At 40.5% G+C, this 27,805-nt stretch overlaps 1 protein-coding gene across 2 annotated transcripts in view; it reads right to left on the bottom strand.

The window, feature by feature from the left end:
• CREB5 (cAMP responsive element binding protein 5) overlaps nucleotides 1–27,805 on the bottom strand; it is a gene marked incomplete at both ends in the record, with an annotated part of 250,314 nt that overhangs the window by 30,316 nt on the left and 192,193 nt on the right. The gene's annotated exons all lie outside the window — the stretch shown is intronic.

A 27,805-nucleotide genomic window follows, 5' to 3' on the forward strand; every position in this document is an offset into this window, starting at 1 on the left:
GTTCATACTTTCAGTATTAATATCTCCCATTTTATGGTATTTTTACCTCTGGGTTTCTGTTCTACCACCCACAGTCACTGTAATTTCCTATTACTTCAGCATCCGCCCACAGATTCTCCGAACAATTTATTGGGCTCTTCAGGCACTATGACAATGTGATACATAATAATTACATTACTATACATTTGCATACCCATCCTACCTTCTCCAGCAACTTCTGAAGTGAGGTACTAACAAATTAGAGCTTTACCAAGAGAACCACATGGTGACCGACTAAGGAGGCCACTTTAGTCCTTGTGGTGCAAAGGGGATATGTGGAAAAGCCCAGCACTGTTATTGTGGCACCCTTTTTTATTTCCATCTAAGTGGGAACCATTTCATTTTCAGCAGAACATGACTCAGGATCCCACTTTTTGATAGAAATGAGTCTTTAATTTTGAGGGGTTTCCCTAATCAAAACCATGGAACAGCTACTTTTCACCCAATTTGTTCAACATCACATGAAGGTATTTGCAACTGTAAGCAAAGTATTAAAAATATCAGGAAGATTAAGAAGGAGCATGAACAGCCTGGCAGGATGGTGACCTGACAGCTGATGTTTAATCAGGACTGGATAGAGCAGTAAGTTAACAAAACCTGCCACTTCAAAACAACCAAAACCAAACATGTCCCAAGGCTCAGAATTCAAACTGGGAAGAAAAGAGAGTTACAAAGTAGACAACCCTTCCCTGAAACTGTTCGAAGAGCTTTTGTGATGGAGTATTGCAAATCTTAACACACAGTGTACCAAAGCTTCTTTATTGAAAACATCCCAGGTTGCTGAGTGTACTAGTGCATGTGATGTTTAGAGTAACTGCACATTCCTGAGGAATTCTCATAATAATTTATTACAGGGATTACAGACCTACTATCAATGAACTTCCTAATTAATATGTCTTAGACAGTCCATTCCCCTTCAGTCTAATACAGAGAAGTTCTAAATTTGGGAATTATAATGATATTATCACAGTTACTGTGTGATAACAGGGGGATACTGTCTTTTACAGATCTCAGATTGTTAAAAGTCTCTGAGTAATTAAAATTAATGTGGGAATTTCTGCTAGATTGCTTAAGAAATGCAGAAGCTCATTGCTAGCACTGCTCACTCTGATGATAAGTTAAAAATTTGCTGAGGACATCAGAGCATGAGAAAAGGCAAAAAAATTTAAAGGAACAGCTTTTTTTTTTTTTTTTCACTAGCAGATGCACAGCCTGTCATGGGCTGGCACACTCCCATTAAATATTTTTTATAGGCTACAATTTTCATTTATCTTTTAAAAAGAATTAGCTAGGATCTGAGTTAGAAGAAAAACTTTAATCATAATAAGCAAAAAATGAATAGAAACAGGACTTTTACTGAGTGGTAATGCAAGGTTATTTAAAAAATCTTTTTACTGGCAAGTGTTGTTGGTTCTAGCAAAATCTTCCCATTTTAGTAGAAACTAATCTAATCACATGAATCAGAACTACAAAAAAAACAGACCAAAACAAACCCAAACAAAGAAAAAACAAAACAAAACAAAACCCAAAAAATGTACCACCACCACCTTTTAAAAAAAAATCAGTGTTTCTTGGTAAGATTTACCCTTGCAAAAATTATTTGATCCAATTTTTATATTTGGGATAATTCATTTGGAAATAGTGACCTGTTTCTGCTTCCATCCAATCAAGGAAAAAAATTCCCAGTAGGGCAGGGGTTGAACCATTTTACTTTTAAGTTTATTTTTCCTTGTTGTATTTAATGTTCTAACCAGACGTCCTTCAAAATAAACTACAACAAGCTTGTCTCGACATTTAATAAGGGCCAGATTCAGCAACCACCAGCTAGTAAATTTAGCATTTAATGGGCACAATTCATTGGCCCAATTTTGGAAAAAGAGAGAGACATATTCAGGGAAAGATATTGCATGCAGAGATGTCTCAGAGAAGTGTACATCAATTTTCATTTATACAGTTTCATTCTTGGGTGTGATAACTTTTTTGCGTAGAGACCTGCACCATTTCAACCTAACAACTGTTTTTAAATATTTCCAAATAGATAAGTCCAGTAGACTTATTCCAATATGCCAGTTTCAAAGTCAAAGGAAGTTCACCCAGAGCCTTTTTTGACTTTTCACTACAGAGGTCAAAGCAAACAGGACATGGCAAAGACCTGAAGTACCTGTTTTCTTTCTGAGTGCTATCAGAGTAATTTCTGTACTTCAACATAAAATCATAGAAGCCTAAAGGTTGGAAAAGACCTTTAATATTGTTAAGTCTAATCATCAGCATAGTAGCACCACCATGTTCACCATTAAACCATGTGCTCAAGGGCCATATTCATATGTCTTTTGAACACTTCCAGGGATGGTGACTCCACCAGAATGTTCCAATGCTTTACAACCCTTTCAAATTTTATCAAGTCATCATAACATTTTCCAAATATCTAAGCTAAACCTCCCCTGCCACAACTTGTACCTAGACAATTGGATCATTATGTGGATACATTTCTTTGTTATCAGTAAATCAGTCTACTCCAGTAGTAGAAAAAAGTGAAGCTAAAGAAGGCAAAAAGGACTCAGTGAACATTTAGGATGTGTTTTCTGTTTTTTTGTTCCAGGCTGTGTGAAACAAAAGCTTTAAAACTGGACATGGAAGCACCCAACTAATGTGGCACTGAGGACCTGATCCCACTCCAGTAAAGTCAGTGGAAAGACTTCAGCAGTGCTTGGATCAAGGCTGTTATATGAGGTGAATGAGTAATAAGAATAATACACAGAATGATTCACATTTAATAGGACTATTGTCCAAATGCAATGCAATCAGGTTTGGATCCCTGCAATGTCTGTCAGTGCATGTCTTTTCTCCTGATTCTCTCTCTTTATTTCTTTGCAATCTAGATGGCAAAGTAAGAGCTGGCTCAAACCACCACAGAGCACCAACATATGACTAAACACATGGAGTGAAGGGTGGCGCTCCTTCCTCAGCCCAACTGGGTTTTGCAGATTCTGGGGGTGAGTAAGGGCAATGCAGGGATGCTGAACAGGTCCAGGACACAAGGCCAGACCAAGCTGCTGTGGTCAGTTGCTCTGGTGAATTTGGCTTCCCTCACTGCCCCTGGTGCAGTCTGGTTCCCCCAAGTCCATCCTTTTGTCAGGAGTTGTGAACATAAAGGGAATTATAAAGTTTGCTCAAATCAGGGAAGACTGCAGAACAGGGCTGGAGAGGCAGTGCTTTTTCATCTCCTCTGTTTGCCTGTGTGAGTCTAGCACAGTATTTGGGCAAATGGTAGTAAAGTACAGCTCAGCTAGAAATTAGAGCCCAGGCCAAGCAGAACAAAAACATAAAATGAAATCAGCATGCTTACTCACTTGCTTTACTAGAGTCAGAGTTATAGAAGATATGGTGAGGACCCTAAAAGAGACTTTCTGAATGAATTTAGGTAGGAAAAGAGAGATTTTCATTGTTTATGTTTAAAGGAAGAAAGAGGAATTTTAAAGGAATAACATAATAGAATGTGTTGGAATGGATATTTATCAAAGATATCCTGGGAATGATCACATATACTGCGATTTACAATATTGTTTTGATTTTTAAAATGTAATTTGACAACACAATTGCTTTAAATGTCTCTAGTGATAGCAAGTGATTACAACCATTTCTTGTACAGCAAGAGCCTTTTTAACATCTGAAAACAATAAATAGAGCACTGAAAGGCAACCTATGCTTTCAGTTCTTTTTTTATTTAAAAACCCCCAAACAGCACTCCAATGGCTAATACTGGATCTCACATTATCTCCTGTTGTTGTCATTGTCTAAATGAATAGTATATGCTGAATTTTATAAAAAGAATATGAATAGTAACAGACTGTATAAAATATTTATCTATTATAGAAAAGGTAAAAGCCACATGATACACAAGTGGGTAATGGTGATTTATAGAATTCTCACAAAGTGTAAATGACCCTACTAAATCTCATTATCCTAAGTATAGGTATAAATTCCTAGGTGACAGGAGCATTATAGATCTCCAGTCTCCAATTAGTCTAAGGTAAAGTATGAAAGATTTTTTTATAAACAACAGAGGTATCAGAGAAAATAGCGGGTAATATGGTAGGTAAAGATTTTATGATCTATTACTTCAAACTGCTTTTCATATTAACAGGAAGTGAAATTTGGGTCTGAACTCCACATTGTAGATTTAACTTTGTTCCCACTGACATCAGCCTCAGTTTTGCTTCCAACCTTCATGGGAATGGATGATGTGAAATAACACATGAAACATATTACTTTAAAAATGTATTTAACTCTTTTTTTTTGCATGGCCCTTCTGAGGTGCCGAGAAGTAATAACAGAAGTACTGCTAAGATTTTCAACAGCAACAGTGACTCTTAAGGATGTATTCTTGCCTGCATTCATTTAAAACAAAAAAACAGACAGGAGTTTTTATATGAATGTACAGCATGCACTCTCTCTCTGAACTCAGAGACAGAGGAAACACTGGGAACTTCAATGGAAATGAATGTGCAGTGCAAAATAAACTCCAACAGGAAGCATCACCTGCCCAGACATCTTCAGGTGCATTACCAATCAGGTTGCACAGACATCAAATGTACCAGTTTGGCCCTTTTTATTCAGCAGTAAACCCATTTTAAAAAGTATTTATCTTACTTTACATCAATAAGAAAATTTGTTCAACCCTGTCACCTAAACATCCTTTATAGCCTGTGCAAGGGATGAGCGCTTCCAGACAGTGACAAATCCCACTGAATTTCTGACACATCTTCTGTCCTATCATGCTTGGGACATTAGCACTTGAAGAGCAGCAATTCAGAAGCTGTGTCCAGCTCTGAAGCAGTGAAAGGTCTAAGGAAGAGGACCTGGCAACTAATTTGGTCAGCTGTAACTTGTCCATATTCACAAGCGCATGTGTCTGTACAGTCCTCCTGCACCGTTGTCTAGTCTGATTCATTCTGTCTACTTTTGTAAGTATCAATATTTATCCAGCAGCTGACAAATTAAAAGAAAAGGGAAACACGACTTTTTAATTTAAAAAAATGGTTACAGTTTTTTTTTTTTTTAATTTCTTTCATGTAAATAAGAGAGGAAAAACATCACTTGGTTTCAATGTGTATCAAGTCCAATAGGCATCAGCCTCTCTCCTCTTCCTCCTCAAAATAAAGCAAGCAGTGATATTTTCACCTCAGTCCATATCACAAATATGATCTGTATTTTAGGTAGGGTAGAACAAACCCAGAAAAATTGCAGCAAGGCTGCAAGCATGAAAAAACAGGGTGAGACCAAATTTTGTCTCTTCCTATGCTAATGAGGGTGCAGTTGACTACCATGTACCTGAGAAGTTCAAATAGAAGACACAAATACACTCAACAACCTCAACTTATATCCCATGTGCTACTGGGTCAATCTGTCCAGATCAGAATAAACACCCATGAGAAGACTGCTTTCAAATAAAGCACCTAAGAAGCTCTCCCAGGTAGTTCTGGAACAGACACAAGAGCAATTCTTAAATTGAATTCTCTTCCTAGGTTAACTGCATTCTCTTAGCCTCTATCTGTATCTCTGCCATAAGCAGTTTGTGAAACAAACATGCAAATGCCTCATTTACCATTCTGGTTCTTATACAAGCCAAGCCCTTTTCATTTACTCATGCATATTGTTTACATTGAATTAGTTAAAGCAATAATCTGCAGAGGTCTATTTAACTCTGGTAATTACTTATAAATTTGCAAAAATATTTGGGGAAAACAAAGATGGGTGAGATCAGGAATTTGGGGTTGAGAAGAGCAGAGATCCAAGCCCCAGCAAAGATTTGGGTCATACAGCACTAACCGCCCTGATGAGGGGTGGCTCAACCCAAGCAGCTTTACCATTTCATAAACCCACACCTCCACTGAGCTGCAGGGGGGAAGCGAGGCAGGTACTGGCTGCCTGTGAGCTCTGTGAGCTGGTTGTGAGTCAAGGCACTGCTGTCAGTCTGTCTGTCAGACCTGAGAAGCAAGCAATGGTCCAGCCAGGGCTTGCAGTCAGTTCTTAGAATATGATTTCAGAGACCCGCCAACTGGAGCCAGAAGCCAAGTCCCGCTCGGTTGACGCCCCGTTACTTGCAGACTTTTGCCTCCCTTGTTTGATTCTCCCTTGAATCTCCTCCCATGGGGGAGGCCTGAGGTATGAATGCTCCTGCCTGAGCAGATTTGAAGGGAAGGGCCATAACGGATTTGTCCCCCGTCAGCTCTTTTAGCAGCTCCCTCCCCAAAAGCACGCGGCTCTTGGCACGGTCCCCATCATGACCGCATGACAGCGGATGCAGGAGACGCCCACTGCTTCAAGACCTCCTTAAATATCCCCCAAAACACCAGCGGGGTCCCAAGGGAAGGAACGCCCCTCTCTACCTCTGCACCACCCCACCACCGCCTCAAACCAGCGCTCAGCACTAACCTCATAGAGATCCCAGAGCTCCAGCAAAAGGAAGGGGCAGATGCAGGGCTGCTGAACCTCCCACCAGCTGTGCATCCCCAGAAGGGAGAGTTGGCGATCAGGGAAAGGCATGGGATGGCTACAGTTTCTGTTTTTAATAAGGTGGAACTCTTGCTTAAGAGGAAATAGTTTTATGGACCATCTAGGCCTGGTCTTGAGACATTGGCAATGCAGAATCATAGACCAACTTTCCTAACTTAAAACTTTTGCCAAAACCAGGGATGTTTCCATGAAACAAAAGGAAAAAACACACCTCATGCATAGTTTAAAATCACTTGTAAAGGGAATGGTTTTGGCATCTCTCCCAGTTACTCAATATGCGAGCTCTAAGACTTGATCGAATAGAAAAAGTAGGGAAAAAAGGGCAATGTATTGTAGTTACATTCCTGCTTTTGCCTTTTGGGGCTGTTAGAAAGAGCAATTCATAATTGCTCCAAATAACTGTTGTCAAAATATTTTCCTTTTTTTGGCAATGTAGACATTAATTAATTACATCTGTGACTGGGGGGGGTTTTCTCTCACTTGACTGTACTACCTCCATTACTTGACCTAAGTATGGTCAGAAAGACATCAGCCCCTATAATTTGATTTCTATTCTGGTATTATGTATTTATTCAGTAGCTTTGCAAATAAACTTGAGTTCCCTTGTGTTGGAAATGCTGTTTACAGAATGCCTTATAAGGGAACAGTTTGAACTGATGTGTGCAGACTGTGTGAAGCTAAGTGACCCAAAGACCTCTGGTTGAAAACCAAATTAAACTTCTTGTGACATCTGCATAAGCTTCCCTTCTTCCCAACTTTTCTAAGCTCTCTTCTGAAAATAACAGATCCAGGTTAAATCCAAAAGTAATGCAGTACTCCCAAGTCCTTCATGTTTCTTCACAGAAAGAGCAACTAATCCAGGGTCCTCTTAGGCCATAGGTCTATGGAATGCCAGGGAGAGGGATGTAGCCCATGCTCAGAAGGTGCCAATGCCCTGCTTGTCTCTCTGGGAAAGATACCAGAAACAAAGGAACTGGTTTCTAGAAGGCAGTAAACTGCCTCTTAGGGAGAGCTCAACAGGGGCTCAGTAGTCTAGAACACATATCTAGATTATTTCTGCAGAGGACAAACCATTCTCTGTTTCAGGGCTGAATTACCCCCAGGAAGTGATTACTGCTTGCAGGATGAGTTCTGTCCAGGCTGAACAAGACAGCTAACACCTGGTGACAAGACACACTCTTCATAGCTCAGCTGGCTTCAATCCTTACACCCAGCAGCGACAAGTTCCATGTCCCAGTATCCCAAATTACATAGTCTGCAGGCCCATGCCATTTCAAGTAGTCCTACATGCCACAAAATCTAACCTGACATTAACCTGCGTGACATGACCTGCTTTGCTGCTGTGTCTTGGCATACCTGCAGGCAGGCTGACATGCTTCACATGACCAAAATAATGCAGTAGCTTTTATTAACAAAGTTAATGCCAATTCATGACAAAGAACATTGGAATGATTACTAACACTTAGTTGAGTCCCTTGGGAAAATATCTGAACTGTTCTAGCATTTAACAGCTCACCCTAATGCAAAATGATAACAAAGACAAGGGAGGCTTGAGTAGGAAATTATCCTTGAAATAAACTTCTCTTTTGAACAACATTTGTTGTTCAAAACACATTTTTCACAAATAAAGTCAAAACAAACCCTGAAGTTCTGCATGGGAAGATAGGAAAAGGAGAGGGAACTTATCTGGCGTGTACACATTGAAGCCCATCAAATAATGGATGAGAAATCAGAGCTGAAATCATGGCATAACCAGCAGTTTGGGACCCATTTGCATGTGGTTAGAAACTAAATTCTCCTCTGCTGCTGATGTCATTTGACAAACTTGCAGTAGTGATGTGGATTGGCAGGATTTCCCATTTTTTTCCACATAATAAACACCCAGGGCACACAGCAGGCCTAGGGGAACCTGGACATGTCAGGAACACTGCGAGGATGCGTGGTGCTGGAGAGGAGAGCAATCCGCACCCAGTGCCGCACATGGGCACAGTGACACCTGCTCCCATCCTCTGTGTGCCCCAGCCCACATTCCGAATCAGCAAACAGTGAGACATTTGTAGAGTCAGCAAATATACAAATAGTCAGCAAATGCTACACATAGTATGCAAAAGAAGCAAACAAGGTGATTCCTCTTTCACCCCTCCGGGCATAATAGCTGCAGCCTGCATGGATGCATCCAGCGTGTAAACCAATTAGGCACACAGTGCAAGGGATGGGGGACCCAAATATCCCTCTTCATGACGCAGGAGCAACCAATGCCAACTTACAGCCACGTTTACTTTCTTCTGCAATTAAATCTAATGCTGCTTCAAGTTAAAACAATCAGCTAAAAGTAGAACTGAAGTTTAGTCTTTCTCATTTATTTATAGCTTTATGTTATGCATGTGAACACAATGTGTATACACCTTTTTTCTTAACACATATTAGAACTGTACACTGAAAGCTTTAGAACATCCTCACTATTTCAACTTCAGTGTGCTGTACAAGGAAAGTCTATGCAATTAATCATGCTGATTCAAATGAGAATTATTTTTTGGTTGAAGTAGTGCTTTTACAATTGCCTCCAGACTTTGTGCTTTTCATTAATGCTATTAGTGCTATGGAATTTCATACTCCTGATTTTATATGTGCTTTTCTGTAAGTCAACTAACAAAACTAATTAGTAGCCATGAAAGAGCATATTGATAGAATAAAAATATATAAAACAGTTCAGAGAATTCTCAGGCTGAACCCTATATATCATGGAGGTTTGCTTAGTACTCCAGGCCCATTTCCCTAATATAAATAAACTTAGGTAAAATTGAAGATTTTAAACTTGCCTTTAAAGGACCATACACTTCCTGAATGAACCATTTTTAAATTACTCATAAACATATGTAATCAATCTTTACTACACAGCTAGGAATTTAGCATATGGTTGGGTGTTTTTTTCTTTTTTAAAGCAGGAGTTTAGCACTTCAGATGAAAATGTACAATTAGCAACAATAACGTGGACTAAGACAAAAAGCAAATTTTACAGCATCCTGCAAGGACAGCACCACTGCAAGAGTTAAACAATCTACAAGCAGCAGCCATACTCAGTGAGGCCCAGGCAGAATTTGGCTTAAGAGCTTCACAACAGCAGAGCAAAGTTGGGGAACTTTTTTTAAATTTATTTTTACTGTTTGAAGATCATGGGGCAGAACGACACCTGGAGTGAGTGGACGAAAGAATGCGGAAGTCAATCAAACAGTGACAATTTACATTCACTTTGGGAATAGGATTTGCAACACCAAAGCTGTGTGTATCAGGTGTGGTGTTTCCTAGGGCTCCCCATTTCTGTGACACTCCTACATGACTCTTCCCACAGGCTCCTCCACCCTGTCCCTAGCAGGGCTCTGGAAGCTGTGGCAGACAAAACTGTGAGAGTTTTCCAGGCACCCCTGAGATGAGCACAGCACCAGGAGGCCACTGGGACAATTTAGTTTATCCTGATTGCCTGGACATGGGCTAAGAGACCTGCAGGGCCAGGGGAACTGACCCTGCTTTGCTCAGTGAGGACAGAGACTCGCTAGTTCCCAAGTGACTCAAAACTTTCAGCCTCATCTCCTGCTCCACTGTTTGGGGCCACCAGAGTCTCAGGGAATTTCACCTGGACACCACTGCATCTCTCATGCTCTAAAATCTTATCTGCAGCAGCTACCTGACCATGCAGGGTGTTGAAGCAGGAGAGGGTCAGGAAGGTTATGCAGCAACCAGGCAGCACTAAAAGACATTATAATTCTCAGCAGCAGCCTGATAGCCTCTAGCACCCCATCCTCACTGTGTTTGGAGGACATCATCACACAAATTTGGGTCTGCATGCCTGCCTGCATCTCACACCAGCATCACACAGCCTCATGTCTCTGACTTCTAGGACTTGAGAGGTCTGCATATATGCAAAGAAAATAGAAAGGAGGAAGCTGAAGGATGCAAGTACACATAATTAAAGTAAGATTTCCCAAAATGCATGTTAAAACCCTACAGAGCCTTATCTTTTTGGAAGTTACTATTTAAAAGTAGAAATAGTTAGATGATGTAGAAACATCATGGACCATAAAGACAAAATTCTGCTTCAAATTACACTCACTGATCCTGGACTTGCACAAGGGTGATTACACCAAGAACGGGAAGGTATCATAGCTGTGATGCTTTGGTAGACAAAAGTAATTTAAAATGTCCTGGACTGAGGCTCTTCCAGTAACTCCAGTTTATCCATCTCCACCAGCTGTCCCAAAATGGCTCCCTGCCTGAGCTGCCCCTCTATAAATTTAGTTCCACATTTCTAATCCATTACTTTCCCTAAAGAGTAATTACTTCAAAGGTAAAATAAAGAAAAGAAAGAACGTGGCGCAAAGACAAGAAATATTACCTTCTTAGAAGTGGAATCAAAGCTGCAGGAACAGCACAGGGCTGGATATCCCTGTTTATTTACAGAGGAGGCACAGCACAGACAGCAGCAGGCTGAGCCCCCCTGGCTGCCTTGCCAGCTCGCTTGGACGCTGACTTGGGAGGACCACCCAGGCGAGGGCATCGCGGGCTGGGTGCCCACACACTCTCTGGCCCTGCCTCTGAAGCTGCCAGCAAAGATGCCAATTAGGGCCAGAAGGGATTTGGACACCTGTCTGCTCTGAACCCAAATGAGACCACCAACTAATGTTTTGCACACTCCAAAGCAGCTATCACTTTTCAACTTGACTTCTGTAGGCTGGATTTGAACTACTGACCTGGAAGCAAAAGGCTCATTTATGCTTGGGCTGCACAAGCCTGAATTCCTCCCCCCTCCACTTTCTGATTCTCAGCCTTTCCTGTCCTGACAAAAACAGGCCACAGACACTTAGGAAAGAAGCAACAGCCACCAGAAAATATAATTAAAGCATAACAAGACCAGGCTTCAAAATGCACATTAAGATAAAGAGAGGTTTTGGCAGGAGTAAGGATGATGGGGGAGGGGGTGAGGGGATGCTAACAGGTGGCCAAAGGGAGGAGGAGGAGGAAAGAGAGGGAAGGGAAGCAGACAGTCTGCTCCTTCCGGCAGCCCTGCGAGTTTCCCTTGCTTCCGCCCCATAATGTTTCCTTTGCTATTATAGAGTCAGATGCAAGTTACACCAAAGGACAGAACTGGAAAGAAGCACAAGCATTGACTTTTGTGTCACATTTACTGTGCTTTCCTGACTAGAAGCAGCTTCTGGTGCATGTCTAGCTTCCTTAGACTGAATGTGGCCATTTGAAATGCTACCCAGATACGAGTTTTTTGCCCACAGTTCTCTAGACACCCTTTTCCTTTTGTAGGGTCTTTATACAATTACAGTTTTTAAGTTTGCTTCACTTATTGCTACATTTATGCCATTTTACATTCCACTATCACTCTCCCCATCACCCAAGCTTGTATCTCTCTCTCCCCCTTCCCCCCTGCCTCCTCTCTCTCTTTTGTGCTGCCAAATCCCAAACTCCCAGATGGGTCAGAGAGGCTAAAGAAAAGGGAAGATTTTAGATCAGGACTGACCAGGGAAAGATGCCATTTTCAGCTCCAGTGCTCATAAGTAAGTTGGATGTTGCAGGGGCAGGATAAACAGAAATTATTTTGGTGTTTGGGGAATTCATGGAGCAAAGATAAAAGAGCCTCTGAGCTACTTTTTCTACAGGGAGAACCCACACACTGGGTCCTGTTTGGCAACCTAGGGTCAACAAGATTTTGGTTCAGGTAACTAAAAAATGGCTAAAATTCAGAGAAAAAAGAATCTCCAGGCTTTGCAGACTGCCTCACCATCTCCTACCTGTTTTTCCTGTGCTGCAGAAAGATGAGGGTACCGAATAAGCTGAAAAACCTTTCAAGAACATTTACAATTTTACCTAGTTAGCACTCGTGGCTCAACCCACTGCCCATAATGTGAGGAGAAAAAAAAAAGTTAAAAAAGATACAGAATTGGTTTATAAAGTCTGGTTGGCTTGATCAGAACTGAGCCTGCTGCAGCAAAACTGAGTGTCCTGTTTCTGAAACATCTAACAGCATATTGGTCTGATCTCAAGGTTATCAGCGGCTGACTGAGGGAAGAGTTTGATAGGTGAGAAAGAAACAAGCTGCTCCAGTTAATCTGGGTTAGGAAGACTAGAGGGTTCATTGCTGCATCTTGTGTCAAGGGTGTTTCTGTCAATCATGAGGGTGTTTCTGTTTCAGACAAATTTGTTGGAAATTCAGGGAGCTATGCTGGGAAGCCAAAGCAACAAGAGGCAGCGTGGGATGAAAAGAGAGCCCCGCTGGCTCCCATGCTAGGTGGTGAGACTAGGATGGACAGTCTCATTTAAAGTAGCAGCTGCTCCAGGTCTACCCAGGTTTGTGAGCTTGGAGAATCTTGTGGAAAAAGGGCGAGAAGAGCTTGCTCACTAGGCAGGATTTTCCAAGTTCTCAGAATTCTAATTATGATGGTGGGCGAGGGACGGCGATTTGCCAGTGTACCCTTGGCAACCTGTTTATATGGCCTTTTAAGTTAATGCAAGGAATAGGTAAAATATGAACTGGCACATAGATTTAGCAAATCTCACACTCCTTCAAACACTTCTTTACTATGTCACCCTTCCACTGCCCTTCAGATGCACACACTGGGTTGTGCCATACTCTCTTTATATGAGGATTCCCACTAGGGACACAGGTGATGCCAATAGGAAGCCATCCATCTTTATAAAGTTGAGTCATTTCTTTTGAAAATAATGAGAGGGGAAAAGCCCTTTGATGGGCCAAACACTGCTCCCCCTGATGCTGGCATAAATCCTGAACATCAGTGAATATTACAAAGGGACTGCTCAGGATTTATGCCACATAACTCAAAGCAGAATGAGGCCTGAGAACTGTTTATTTTTTATTTTTTTTAATGAAGGGGCCACCCTTCATTAAAATAAAATAAACCATATGGATTTTCACTTATATTAGATGTGTAAAGAGGTCTCTGAAGAGTAGTTTGTAAAAGCAGAGGAAACTTATACTGTGCATCAGACCATACAGCAGAGCCAGGAATGCATCTAGAGCCCTGCAAGAGGCATTCAGCTCTGCAGGCTGTGCCCACAGCGACTCTGGCTCGGGCAAAAGCACTGTATTCCTTTAAGCACAAGCTGGTGCACCATGTAGCACAGAGGCTGTAGATTCAGCTGTGTTCTTACCTCACTTTCCCTTCTGCAGTGACCTCACCCTGTTACAATGCCACTATTCATGCAGACGGGGTGGAAGACTGCGTACAAAAGTTTCATTTAGGCACATAAACATGAATATTTAGCCTGTTTGATTAGAAATGAAAGTCAAATGCTTCTACTTTTTGCAATCTCCAAGAGACTTTTTATTTTTTAGCAATACTGATTTTACAGGCAAACATTGAAAAACAAGGCAATGAACCACATGTCATAATTTCTCTGATAACCATGTTAATATCCTTGTCCTAAGTGATGCCACAGCAGCTTTTCTTGCTTAAAAATATTAGCAAGAGAGGGAAATAGAGCACCTGCAAACATCAAGAGTGGATAGAGCACCAGTTCTTAAAAAACAGCCCTTAGTCTGATTCTCAGCAGGTGTAAACTGGTGTCCCTGAATTAAACACAGCTTATAGATACTTCCTTCTTGTTGAAACCTTAACCCCAAGCTGCTGGCACCGTATATGCCATTTCACTAAGGGATTAATATCTTTCTCTCAGTCACTTGCACGGTTTTTAACCATGCAGATAGTCATGAAAACTATAGAATAATTTGGAATTAATTTAGAATTACTCCACTGTTGAACTTGCTGAAGCTCAGGGTCTGAGTGCTCACTTACACCACCTGAATCAGCCGCCTGGCTGGGCGGTCCACTGGTGCCACCAGAGAGCCATTCAGAGAACCTCACATTAGGCTGTAATTAGCTCTTAACCTAAGTGATCTATTAACCCTGTTAGGAGCTTTGGCTCCTGATTTAGACAGGTGCCTCAAATCAGGCTATGTAAATAAACCCCAGATAGTTTGCATACCTAGACCTGACATTCCACCAATTTCAAATGAAGATGAGCAATTAAATCATTTTGCACCCCATTTTCTCTGCTCAGTGGTTCTCAGCCTCAGCTGCCCCCCACCGTGTCACCATTGCAGTGTTGATTTTGAACAGCTCCATGGGGTACAGTCATTTGTCTTGCCCGTGTTTCATGTACTTGGATGGTTACTACTACAGGGCTTAGGTGGTCTGACTGAATTCTGCTGCCCATGGGTTTTCTGGAGCTTTTCATGGGCTGAATTTCTTCATAACAAGAGTTTCTATTGCATGTTGCTTCGTGTAAGCAATCACACTACACACATGGTGTGTTGAAGCAAAATGGAGCTATCTACAGAAATTATGACACTTTTCACAGCTCCAGAATAAGAGCATTCCAGTTTTTCATGGGTGTCCAGTAACACTTAAAATCTATGTTCAAATAAGCAGATCACAATTTACACACGTAGTGCTTTCACCATGACAGCTATTCATGTGTGGCCTAAGCATAAGCCTATTTCAAGTAAAAGGAACCATTTAATTTGACTTGGGTAATTCTAGAGGTTGTTCCCATCACTGGTACATCATTTTTTTTGGCCCTCTTCAAAAGAGCCCTGATGCCTTTCTGTTCAGCTCACTTGTTGTACTGTACGTGTCTTTGAAAATTCCTGTCGTCCTTCAAAGGCCAAGTTCCTGTCCATAGATGAGATTGTTCTCAAGTTTCTTCCTTCTCCTTTGAAAGTTTCCTTAGTTTACATCCTTTTTTGATGTTTTTTTTGGTCTTCATCCTCCCCAACTTGTTAATAAAAACCAGAGGAGATGAATTTCTGTCCTGTGAGCAGTCTGAGAAGGGGCAGAACTGTCCACCACAACTCAGGAACTGAGGTCTGTCAACACTCTAGGCGTTGCTGGCCAACACTGTCTACGGAATCAGCAAAATATTTTTCTCCTTCTCCATGCTCTCCATCCTTGGTAATCTTTTATTCCCTCCCTAACCGCAGTCTTGGATCCTCAGACAACACCGTGAACATCTGGAATTACCCCATGCATTACTGCCAAATCCCAATCTGGTGAACTGTCGAAGGTTCATGAGGACATTGCCCAGACCAAGGTAATAATAATGATATAAGTAAGATAATGGTTAGCTCCCAAATGAGACCTTGATGTCTGTGGAGTCCTCCCTCAGCATCCACTGAAGACTGAGGCTGACAAAGGGTAAGCACCGATACAAAGCACCCTGGGAAAATTATCTCCCATGATTTACCTGCTAAATCACTGCTCTTCTGTCTTGCCTTTCCTGCATTTGCAGTTTTCCCACTTACTGTCAAGGAGGGACAGGGTTACCATGAGAAAAGGGAAGAGCAAACTTGGACCCCGCAAAGCAGATCTGAGAGGCGACTTTTGCTATAAATTTGTTAGCCAGTTAATTAAACACATCTTTACAGGGACTCTAATAGCTATTAATCTCAAACCGATGATGTTTAGAATTTTACAAGCAATTTGGGTTGATAATTTACACAGACTCCTCCAGCTGTCCTGCTGAAGCAGGTCCACCAGTAGCACTTATGAATTCACATGTCTGGATGGATTATGGATCCCCCTTATTCAAGAACAGTGTCACAATAGTCTAATTTTGCTGTAATTTGCTCTTACCAGCTGTGTTGTGTGACCCCCTCATACACAGCAACTTCTCTATTGTAAAGAGGAAGAGTTTCAAACCCCTCTTTTCCTTTCATATTTGCAGGGTATGCTGAGGGACACCTAAGCATGTGGTGTGTGTTGCAAACCATCTTCTTCACTGGCTAGTGGGAAACATTCACACACATTTTGGCATCTGGTAAAGGTTTAAGAATTCCTCGTCTTCCACCCAAAGAATCATCTTTCAAATTGAGATGAACTCTCAAAAGATGACAACTCTGACCCATAACACATTTTAAATGCTGCACTTTCAGAAAATGGATTGTTGCAAGATTCCACTGTGATGACTAAGCAAGTGTTTGGAAGACCCTAAAAACTGCAGAAAAGAAAATTTTAGCATTGCTATTCAATGTAAATTCATCCCTGACAGATTAGATTTTACCCAGTGGCACTTTCAATTACATGCTTCAAATAAGGTTTTAATTTAGATTTAATAAGACAGTTATTGCATGCTAATTAAATACTAATGGATTATTAAAAACATATTTTCTGCAGGTCTAGCAATCCTGCAGTAAGCATATCTATCTAAACCTGAATACACATGGTTTTAATCAGTCATTGGAATTAAGTTAAACATAATTGTTGGAAGTTGAAATATGTGATTGGACTCAAGAAGACAATTGCAGTATGTCTATTCCACAAACATGGAATTGATGGAAGAATTAATAGGGAATAATTGCATTTGTCTGCTAAATAATGGTATTGATTTAAAAGTATTCAGGTCATGCACATTAATTGTATCTAAAGAGAAAAAGGATACAGAAGAACAAATAGATCGCATTAACAGACTCATACAAAGGACTGGTCAATAAATTCCATTTCTTTGAAAAATTATTCCCAACTAGAAGATATTTCATTTTTCTTACACACAGATTTTTGCTTAGGAGTAGTATAGTACACTTTTTATGTAGTGTCTGTTAACAAAAATATCTCTATGACTTGCCAAGAATGATGTCACATTTTTAGTCTTTGGCCAATTCCTTAGCCAATTGGAGTCTACTTCTGAAGCATGTAAAACTCTTTCAAAAAAACTGGCAGCCTCACTGAACACTTCTACACATATTGATGTATTAGGTACCCCTAGCAACTCAGTAAACAGAAAATAATCTGGAGATTTATCTTACCTAATGAAATAATTTTGTAACTACAGGTATTTTAATTAGCATTGGTAAGGATGTCCTTAAAAAGAATTGATTATTTAATGACCAACTATGCTCTGTTGCTCCAGATCACAGAAGTCACTCTTACAGTGAAGTCCTTACCACGCCTTAGTCCATGCCAAGAGAATATGGGCAGCAGAGGAAGCCCTCGTTGTGACACCTGTAATTCATCTTTGGAACTCTAGAATGATAAGAACTGAAGCAAACTATATGCACTGGAATTACTACCAGCTCTTTAGGACAATCTTATATTTCTCTGGACTATTGACACAAACCTGCAAATATACAGAGATCAAGTCCATCTTTCTGCAATGCAGGAACTATCAGCATTTGTTAATCTGTTCATACTTTCTGCTCTTGGCAGGTCCCTTTGAAAATCTTTTGCAGAATGATCATCTTGGGAAGGGAATAATTTCCCTTTAGCTGCAGCAGTGCAAAAGTGGAAATGAGGACTCTCACAGCAGGAGCCCCCTGTTAAATACCTTGGCACAAGAAATGGCAACATAGCAGTCAAGAACTAATCACATGAAAAAGGAAAATTAATTTGGTGGTCTCCCTGCATATGCCAGTTGTGAGTACTTTAAAGCTGCTCTCTGGGTCTGTGATACAGCGGCAGGACAACCTTGGAGGGAAAAAAAAAGGTGCTGCAAGCCAGACTAGAGGTACCTTGGCAGGCTGTGTGGGTAAATTTGCATCGCTCCTGCCAGCACTACAATTATTAGATGCTATCATCCCCTCGCATTCACCAGTACATGCAAACTTTTAAAACAAACAAGCAAATCAACCACACAATGAAGTAATGGGCTGTTCTGCATCCCTCCTGGCACGGATTCAACCTCATTCATCTGATAGCCACGCTACTGAAACCAAAGCACAGAAAACTCTTAGTCAAACAAATGAAAACGCATAGACTTATTCTCGTACTCACTCTCCCAGACAGCGCAGGAAAGGAGGGACAATACAGAACATTTGCCGCGGTATCTATGGGATGACAAGCACTTAAAGCCATTCCACAGCACAGGCTCCCACCTAGCACTTGTGCCAAGTTTCAATGACATGCTTCAGTAACACGAATTGCTTACTGTTGGGCTTCATTTAACCATCCTGTTTCTAGCAGTTCTCTGAACTATGGCTTCTTCTCCCCGAGAATACAAAAGCCCAAGGTATGAGTTCATTGCTAAAGAACGAAAGCATCTCAGCAGCCCAGGCTGCCTGGTGATTTGCTGAGCTCCTCTGAGCCAGTTGTGAGTTTTCTTCTAATTTAACTGTTAAGGTTTAAGCTAAAAAGAATCCACCCAGTGAAGCACTGAATCTGTGCAAGCATGACCCTAATCCAAGCCAGGAACAACTCCCCAGCAAGATTTTTTTGTTGTTAAACATGAGAAAAGTAGTGCTCTTAAAACGCTACAGTGTTTGCAGTAAAGACTGGGGCTATTAGGGTTTTGCAGAAATGCTGTGGTTTGGTCTCACCTTTAGAAGAGATGAAACTGAAGTGCCTTTTTATGCTTTTTATGAATCACTAGACAGGCAACACGCTTTTTCCCACAGAAAGTCGCATTTGCCTCAATGCTCCAAAGCAATCTGTAAAACTTCCCTCTGTTGCTGACTAATTATTGCTGTTGAACAAATGTTTTTCTAATGCTTATATCTGAAGCCATCAGACAAACTATAATGTGTGACCAGCCTTTGTATTTGGCAATAGCCTAATGTGGCAGAGTCAGAATCCATTCATTAGCTCTGGCAGGCAGCTCCAGCCTTCTGTGCAAGGAGCAAAGATTAATGCAGACATTGTACTCAGGGTGGCCCTCATACTGTGAAGCCCATGGTTTCAGCTTCATTTTCAAATCCAGAAATCCTTTTTTCTTTGCTGAGGAATAACAGCATTAATGAAATAAAGCAGTGATACTCATAAAGAGACATTACAACTTAAGACATCCCCAATTTTTACTTTATTTACATATAAACTAGGATATTCCTCCTACTTAGTTTCAATTATATGCCACTAGCTATTTCCTGTCCTCCCAAATGCACTGGGACCATTTTTATATTTGGATGTGATAGACAGGTGGGAAAGGAAATGAACCTACTTAGTAATATAAATAACACCTGCATGAAAAATATTCCCAGAAAACAATTTAGGCATTCAGGCATATCTTTTGCTCTATCTTCTTCACAATAAGCAATCCTGTTGTATAATGTACTGTACTTTCCCACATTTCCAGTTTGCATTTTATGTTGTTAGCTAACAGTTTATTTCTGGCTTTTTGAAGTGGTTCAGTTGATTTCATTCTTTTCATCGTAAATATTTGTTCTTTATCGTAAATTTATCCTTGACATTTAAGCTTATTCTGATAGAGAAAAATAATTTAATAGAGCAATATAAGGCTTGGATCCCCAGGCTACTTGAGCATTTGCTTAATTAGATTCTAAAATCACAATATGAAGAAGCACAAAGATTCACAGACTAACTGTGAACTGGGATGTTTATTGTCTGGATTCTCTTTATTTTAACTTCATTCTATATCTGCCATCTATTAGCCAGGAACAATATGTAAACACTAGTAAACATTATCTAAATTGAACTGTAAATACAGCACAATTATGCTGAATTAAAGTTGAGTAGATTGTAAGGAAATAAGATTTCCTGAGAATACCATGCTTACACTATCCATGCCTTCTGAATGTGTTCATTTAGCTTAAAAGCAAAACAGAGATAGCATATCTCTTGCAGAGCTTCTCAATGACACCAGACAGACTGTCCAACATGGCTTGAACAGCACTTTTACTGTTAAGGCTGAAAACTCCAGGTTCAAACCTCCAGGGAGGTTCAACTCCCCTCCTCCCTCTATATAGAAAATATATATTCTCAAAATGGAAGGAAACAAATTGTCACAAAATTATGAGTTTGTCCAAAATTTCTTAAATTATATGCTTTTCATAATTCCTTTATGTGTGGGACTGACAGGAGTTACACTCCTGTAATAAATTTACTTTTTCCTTTTCTTTCTTCAAAGCAAAAGAAGTTACATTTCAGTAACATTTATGGCCTTGGGGAATCTAGAGTTTCACTAACACAATGGCAATGAGTTTGTACAGTCCAAGGCATCCCAGGAAAGCCATGAATAAGTGTCAAGATATCCTATTTCTCTACTGTGTATACTTCTCCATCTCATAGTAGCTTTGTTTCAAGTACACTTCATTTAGATGTTCTCATTCCTTTGCACTCAGTTTGCATCCCTAAAAATGTATCAGCAAAGTCTAGAGTCCTCTGATTGTCCTGCACACACACCCTCAACAGCCCCCTGCCCTGCACATTAAGACTCCCTCCATCCAAAACAGCCTCCCCACAGGGCAGGGAATCTTTCCATTGCTCAGGGCAGAATTAAGGCATTTGCAAGGCCAAAAAACCCACACACCTCAGTGCTATCCAAGAATAATGCCTAAAGAAGTAATATCTGTGTCCCCTGTGACCACATGAGATGACATCATGGGTCCTTCCAGCCCCAGAGCTGCTGGTTCCCCTGGCCCTGCCGATTCAGAGGTCTTCCTGAATTGAACATACCAGTGATTTCTGCCCTCCAAACATCACCAAAGCCATTAATCATGACCTCATGGTAAACACATGGAGGAGAAAGGAAGAAAGTGGCACACTTGCCTTTTAAGTTTCTTTTACTCTTACCAAGTATTTCTAATAAAGACACTTCTCCAGCGCCTACATGTATATACATATGTGTTATTATAGAAAGGTAAGAGGACTGATCAAAATGCACCAAAAGCTGTGCTTTCAAGTGGATGAAGTGTCAAAGCCTGCTGAGCATTTACACAGGGTCAGAGCAGAGTCTGGAGCAGGGACTTGCTCAGGAGTAGAGACAGGAAGCAAAATGAATCTGGAAGGAACACATGTCTAGTGGAGTTCATAGAAAGGCTTTGTGCATGCCACAGGGCATCAATAATATACCTTTTGTTAGATATAATAAAGTCTTGGCAAAGACAGGTGATGACTCAGGAAGCACAAACAAATAGAGAGAGTCTCTGAAAAAGTAAGGAAAACAACTGCAGCCCGTTTCAAGTTTAAAAGAAATATTACCAAATGAAAAGCAACATCTGGCAACTGGTCTTCCCACCACCCCAATTTAATTCTTACTGTGCTCCATTAATGTTCAGCAAAGTCCAAAGGCCATGAAAGACAGGCAGTTAGGAGCTCCTACCCTCAGACATCTGAGGGATCATTTGTCCCCTAAGGAAGCTTCTGAATATAGAGCAGAAACACCCTCTGTGAAGTTTCCAAAATGGAAACCAAAATATTTCTCTGAGGATATTTTTCCTCTGCTCTTGGGCTGGTAACCTGATGTGCACCTTCTCTCTTGAACTTGCTTCTCTGGGCCCTGGAGCAGTCACAGCCTGTGGGGCTGCAGACCATGCAGAGGGTCCCAGGGCAGCTGGGGGCTGGCTCACCTGGGAAGGCAAGGACAGGCAAATCTGATTCACTCTGCATTTGGAACAAACGTGGACACAAGAAGCTGCCTCATCCTGGCCAAGAGAACAGATTAGGCTGTTCAGCTCCCATCCTAAAAGTGTGCTGGGCTGTGCCTCGACAAGAGGGCTCCAGCACATCGTGGGTGAGCACAGAGAGCCTGACGAACCGCGGGCGCTGCTGGGAGCTGGCACAGGAGGCGTCGCCCTCGCCCGCGCTGTTGGGTTCTGAGCTGCAAAAGGGTGTGGAGATGGCAGGCAATGTGGAAAGCAGTGGTCAGTGTTGGGCGTTCTTCATCTCATAAATGTTGCTAATGCATGGTGCTGCAAGCAGTGTCACACACACGAAGCCAAAGACACCATTTCTCTATGTTCTGGAGGGGGCTTTTAGGGTTGCCATAATTGGAAATGGGGCTTTTTTATGTTCATTTGAAGAAAATAGCACCCATACTACTGCTAACTTAGAGTCATCAAAAAGTACTAGGCTGCTAATATAGCATAGTGACATGTCTCAGTAAAGCTTTGGAGACAGAGAGAAATGCCAGTGGAAGACAGGTTTTACGGTGGGGATGTACCTAGACCAAATCTATCCTTTGCAAAAACTGTGCTGACACCATTAAAGGCACCCCAAGGATGACTTAGACTCATTACATCTTACATTACATAATGAGAGCTGTATAGGGGAATTTCTTACAGTTTTATTCCTACAGAGTCTAATATTAAATATGATTTGTACATCCCTAAACTTAAATGAAGTTTCTAAAGCATTTCAAGGCATACATCACCTAGATTATGTAAAACTAATTCATGAAACAGGTTTCCAAAACACAGATGCTTCACTGATATAAAACTAATTTATGAAACGTTTCCAAAATGCAGATGCTTCAGTGTTTGGCTCAGGCAGTTTCCCCACATTTCTATCTGCTGTTAAACTGCAGTTGAAATCCCACTCAGGACAAGACTGCACTTTCCATCTAGAAGTGAACCCTAAGAGAGATGAGAACATAAAAGTTACTGAAACCTTGTGATCTCCAGAGAACAAAAATCTCTGTGGCCAATGATAAAATGAGCCATTTATACACTAAAGAATCTTTTTCCAGAAAAGCAGTATTCATCTGTCTTCTCTTAGGTACCAGAAAAATAAAATTCAAGGCAAAGGACTTGTCCTTTCCACTGTGGATTAAACGTAGGTAAAATGGAGAATATACAACACAGCTGAGGACTGCCTGTACAGTTGCAAGTTCTGTGCTGCTTTCAAGCCTCCAGAATAGAGCTCAGCTTGACATTGAAAATCTTTGTGGAGGTTGGTCATTCTATCAAACTTGACAGAGTCATAAATCCAAAGCACTGTGCAGCCAGGCACAGAGTTGGTTTTTTTTCCAGGATGAGAACACATCTGAAACAACACTCTCAGACAGTATGGTATTATTTACTTACAGCTGAGCTTAGGAGATCGGGTGGCAGGCTCAGAAATTATCCCAATTATTTGAAATTGCAGTATAGTGTAAGAATTCTGTCAGAAGAGAGGACTGCAAGAGTCAGAGCAGGGGAAAAACTAAGATGGCTTTTTTTTTTTTAAATAAAGCAAATGAACCAAGGCAAGCATTCAAAAATAAGTTACTGAAAACCATTTTATAAACTAGCTTTAAAATCTCTTAATAGCACTAGCTTACCTTTTGTTTTGTCTGAAGAAATATATATGAACCAATAATATTCTCATGAGATTTCATTACTGAAAAGGCTCATTAGAAAAGGCATTAAAATACTAATTACCTCATAAACTATTTAGTTGTGTACCCACTGGGATAGTACTTATGAGTGCTCAAGCTCTTCATAGATCCAGCTAATCAATTAATGCTCATTACAATCAGAAAGAGTATGCAGACTGCAGCATGCAGGAGAAATAAATAAGTCAGAGGTTAGCAAAGAAAGTGATTTGGCTGTAATTGAGCCTTCCTTTGTAACACAACTGTTGTCTGCTACGATTTAATTTTAATCAGCCTTTTTGGTGCTTCTGGTAATGTGACTCTTCTTGTCTCAAGAATCTCAGCTATTGTTATTGCTCCTCCAAGTACATAATTTATTATGGGAGATACATCAAATGTACACAGAGATTCAAGTGGACAGGTAGGGTTTTCACTGATACCATGCTAACATTACCTGCTGGGTGTGTAAAACCAGAGAGGGGCTTGGAGGTGTGTCCTGAGTGGCTTTCTGCACCAAAGAAGAGCAGCAGCCACAGAGATGTGGGTGCACTGCTGGCTGTCCTGCAAAGCAAAGCCCAGCACCAGCCCCTGCCTACCCTACATCAAGGCTTGGGAAGGGTCAGGAGATGTCTGCTGGTGAGATTTGGGCTCTCATAGTCTTTCACAAACACTCTGGGGAAAGGGTCCTGCTTTAGTGCCTGCAGAGATGACACATATGCGCCTCAGGAGCACCAGGACCATGGTCTGTCTCTCTTTGCTGGGTATGGTGGCCCAGTATCAGCCCTGGAAGCACCTGGAGCCTGAACAGAGCCTGTTGGGCTCCTCTCCTTCCCTTCTGCCTCAGCCTCGGCAGGGAGGCTCCTGGCATGGTGCTGTCACCATCAGTGTGGATATGGTCCATCACTTGTGTTGATAACATCCCACTGAGGAGCAAAGGATGGAGAGTGACAGGAGGCACCTCACAGCTTCAGGCAAATGCCATTTCCCAACTATATGTGCATCATGGTTTCTCCTGTCCTGTAACCGGCAGGAGACTCAACAGAATCCACAGCAGATTTTTTTTAAACAGAATTTAGAATCTGTTTAAAGACATCCAGGACTTAATCCTAGTTCCTTATCATCTCCTTCACACCTGCAACTCAAGAGGGCTTCACTTTTACTTCAGACCTGAAAAGCCCCTGCAGGGAGATCTTACATGCTCCAGAGAAATGCATGTTCATGATTTTTTCACTATGGAGGGAACAAACCAAGTACAGGAGGAAGTTTAGGGCTACTTCATCCATCTGGTTATCACCCAGGCTGCAGTGACCAGGAGCCCTGGGGATAGCTTTCCTCCTTCCCTCCTATAGGGGGAAGGAGGAAAGTACTGGATGGGTACTATAAGTCATAGCTATGTTATTTGGATTTTTGTGGGCAGCATTAAACTAGCATCATGAGTCACATATACCAGTTTTACTAAGACTAGCATAAACACATCTTGAATTTTAAGTGCAGTAGAAAAGGAAGTTTTAGTTTCTAAAATCTTTAAATGAGATTAAGCTACCTTCTTTTCCTATTTCTTATTTAAATGAAAGATTTCAGTATCCTTGTGCAATCTCAGTAACCGCAAATTTCACCAAGGGCAATTCATTTCTATTTTAATTCTCAACACTGATGTGGTCATATACCTTTTTTCACATAAACTCTATATTACCTCTGGGAACCCCGTGTGCAACAAATTCAAACATTGCTTGGATCAAGTTTCCAATCAAACTAATCCACCACTAACATGATTTAGAAGACTGACAAGCCTCAGCAAATTCACGTAGCCGAACAAATTGCTTTTTCTTTGTGCAAATGGTAGCCACCCTAAGTGTTAGTAAGTGTTCTTTGGATAACACACATGGATTTGAAGACATTTATTTTTCTTTGGCATTCTAAAGTATTTCAGGAAAAGTGGTTTCTAAACAGAAGATAAGGTGATATGTAAATAAATAGATGGAGAAAGTTACCCACATAGGCCTAGATAAGATTATGCTTGCATAGCAAAATTGCATGGAATGAAGGAGGAAAAAAAACCACCATAACCACAGGAAAGAAAAATGGACATGTGCACAAACATGCACATGTTCAAACATCTGACCAATAAACCTAGGGCTCTTCAGACTGCTAGCTCTTACCATGACCTACCACTGCCTCTAGCTTAAATGAAGAACTCAAAACCCCAGATTTTGTACACATCCATATATTAATGTTTTGGCAGTATTTTTCAATTTAATAAAATTCCTGGAAGATGAAGTTAGAGCAGTATCTGTTACAAACCTCCAAATAAATAGTTTTCTCTCTGACATAGTCACACACCAGCACACCAACACCAGCCTGCAGAGCCTGCAGAGCAGCTGCACACGTCCATTAGATGGAAAGCAGATCAGGAGTTCCCCCCCCCCTACCCTGGGTATCTCCTGGCTGCTTTGTTGGCAGCCAAAACAAAGTTCACGCTTAACCTCATGCTAAAGAGCCTCTGTTAACAGTCGGGGAACACAGCCCATCCTCTTCACATGTATTTCTCCTGAACCACAAGCAGCACATAAAGCAGACTCTAGTCAAATCCAGTAATGATGCTAGGTATTTTGGGAAGAAAAAAAAAAACCTAAAAAGTTGGCACAGTACGGTGAATGTCATACTTCAGGGTATAGTGGTGTTCTGTCAGAAGCCAGACATATTAAAAATATTTACATAATTTAAAATAATTTGTACAGGTCTAGTAAAGTCTATTTTAGGCTTTGGGCTTTAATAAAAGTTTAAACATTGCAAGATCCCATTGGACTTCATGTGTAACCTTGGCATTTAAGGGCAGTATTGAGGATATGCCATTACTAAACTTTTCATATTAGTATGAGTGTGAACTGAAATACCAAAATAAAAAGATAACAATATTTCTCGTGACTTGCAAACAGTCCTGGACTTTATATGTATTTCCAGATGGGAAACTAAAAATGTACTCTATGTTTGCACATGTATATTCAAAGGTGGCCTGTAGTCTAATTTAAACATTCCAGAATAATGTGACCTAAATATAACAACATGAATCATCCATCACTTTCAAAGAAATATCTGGCAATTTTTCATTATGAATCCCTAGGGACATATACCAATACCTGTCAAAAAATTACTGGTGGTTGTCTGGTATGATGAATCAATTATAAAAATCATCTGGTATTATTCTGGGGATTAGAGAAAATAATGTATCCTTAAATATTATGTAATGAACACCTACAGGAAGCTGAGTTGAAAAGTGAAGTCAGATAAAGTTCATGTGAGATTCTGGAGCAGTTGTCAAAACACCAATGTGCAAGAATAAGAGGCAAATATGTATTAAATATTTAGTGTATAAGATGCTATGAATAACCTACCCACATATGCTCTGTAGTCAGAATGCATGTAGTCTGCAGAACATTCTGTAAAATACAGAATATGAATTCTAAAGAATAAAAAATTAAAACCAAAATACACAAAATGCTTACCTGGCAGTATCAAATTCTGGAAAGGCCAAATCTCTCCTAAAGGAGATTTTGAAATTCAGAAATATAAACTAGGTCCTCAGCTGATGCAAAAAAACATACAACTCATTTGAAGTCAATTCATCCAAGTTTAGAGCTGAGGATCAGGGCTAAATTAGAAAAATAATCTTTGACTATAATAAAATTCTCGAATCTCATATTATAAAAGTAGAGGATTATGAAATTCTATTTTAAGTTGCTTATGCAGCTTTCTGAGCACTCATTTTGGAAAACTAAAATGGAGAGGAGAGGAGCTGAAACAAAAAGGCGGATATTTGGTTTTAAATAATTTCCAGTAAACTGAACAACAAAACTGCAGGAATCCTGTCTGCTGTTTTCTATTTTACAAAAGCTTTCTTTTTTTTTTTTATTTCATAATTTTAAGACCAAGCTTTCATGAATGAAAATATATATCATGAAGATAACAATCCTAAATTAATGTTCTTCCCCACTGATAGAATCTGATATTATCTTAAAGTAAGATTTGTGGAACATTTTTTCAATATGAAAATGAGTTGTTTTCAGTGTGACTTAGATATAAAAAATGGGAGTAAAAAAAAAAGCACACCCGTGACTAGAAGAGGAAATTTTTGCATAAATTGAATTCTATTCCTAAAAAACCTGACAGTTTTTTAGTCAAATCTTCATGCTAGTTCACCTTCAGCTGGTCA

The sequence above is a fragment of the Fringilla coelebs genome, assembly GCF_963513975.1.
Source record: "Fringilla coelebs genome assembly, chromosome: 1".
NCBI lineage: Eukaryota > Metazoa > Chordata > Aves > Passeriformes > Fringillidae > Fringilla > Fringilla coelebs.